Here is a 1,514-nt window from a genome sequence, read left to right as displayed (position 1 = left end):
CAATTAAAATCGGCTATTTCTGTAATAAATTCTAGCCTGTATTTAGGAGGTTCCTATTCCTTCAAATGGAGCTTCTGAATGTGCAAGGAGAGATGGTGATTGGTTGCTGCGTAGCTTTACATAACATTAGAATCCTGTATTTCTATCATTTACCTATCTTCTGTAATCACAGTTCTTCAATTACATGATACAAAATCCTATTTCACATCATCTGGTATTGGTGTCTTCCTAGCTGTGATCTATCGTCTGCAGAAATCAGTCACCAACAGGATTCTATCAGATGGTTTAGAGGCTACTTTAGGCATTAACGAATGTTCGGAAAGGAAGGCTAAAGCTAACGACTCCAATGGAGATAACAAGCACAGAAATGAGGACAACGTCCGCAACTTATTTTCGATAAATTTGGTTGGGGACATAGTATAAATAGAGTTGTACCCGATGAAGCTACTACCACACATGCATATAACATACCAAAGCCACTAGGTTTCACTAGCCAATCATTATATATATATATATTTGCCGTTGCCTTGACTAATTCAGTGAAATACAAGGTATAGAAATGCAATTTACTACGAGGTCATTTAGCATGCAATTCGTATCATTCGCAGAAATGAAGGTTTCCTTGGTCAGTACAAAAGACTTTGAACAACTTTGTTAGTATGTCTCGTGCTTTGGTTCCTTGTCTGGCTAGATATGTTTACCTCAACACAGAAATTTTCCCGTCGCTCCATTTGTCTTTTATTTTCTTTTACTTTTTAATTTCTAATCTCTGAGATGCTCTGCAAGTTATAGGGTGTTTCACTCGGTATAGCCATGAGTTTTTCTGTTTGAGACCTTGAGAGCTTATTAGGATTCTCAAAGGTAAGTATGACACTCATGTAATTAGTTCCCAGTTCAGCTTCTTCACAGTGACCTTTTGCTTCTCTATTAGGCCAAATGATTCTATTGCTATGGTCAGCCTTGCTTGTGGCAGCCAATCTGGGATTGCTTCATGAACACTTGAGTTTATTTTACAAGAAGAAAGACGTTTACAAATTCTCCTGGGTGAGTGGTGCATTTTTGAAGAAAGATTGAAGGGGGTAGCTTTGTTATTATTACTGATTCAATATCTCATCCCTTTTACGAGTGAATACTTTCCCTGTTTGGAGCTGTTAAAATTCATTTCAAATTTTATTTGTACAACTCGTTTAAGATAATATGTTTTTGATACCAATGCCTAGATTTTACTATTATCAGTATTTACTATTTAGAATCATTGTTACTTAAATATCAGTGCAATAATTTTTGGCATCCAATATGCTTCTCCGCTATTTTTATCTTATGTTTCGTTGCACCTTCTCTCTTTTCACGAAATTTAACTCATCAAATTAACATTATTTTGTTAACCTCATTTAACACACCTATCTCCTATCGATTGTTAACATTCAATACGCTAACATTACCTTCAAAATAACACAATCCGTGTATTGCACGGGCAAAGACTAGTATCCAAAAATAACAGCAACACTCCGTTG

General features: G+C 35.8%; 1 long non-coding RNA gene across 1 annotated transcript; it reads left to right on the top strand.

Annotated features, from left to right (window-relative positions):
* Window positions 1–6: 6 nt before the first annotated feature.
* Window positions 7–1,232, top strand: LOC111373461. Its single transcript, XR_002698950.1, has 2 exons — window positions 7–861; window positions 932–1,232. It is a non-coding gene; the product is annotated as an uncharacterized LOC111373461 (long non-coding RNA).
* Window positions 1,233–1,514: the final 282 nt, after the last annotated feature.

This window comes from Olea europaea, unplaced genomic scaffold (genome assembly GCF_002742605.1).
Source record: "Olea europaea var. sylvestris unplaced genomic scaffold, O_europaea_v1 scaffold1135, whole genome shotgun sequence".
Lineage (NCBI taxonomy): Eukaryota > Viridiplantae > Streptophyta > Magnoliopsida > Lamiales > Oleaceae > Olea > Olea europaea.
The sequence above is the reverse complement of the archived record's forward strand: the minus strand, read 5'-3'. Positions and strand labels throughout refer to the sequence as shown.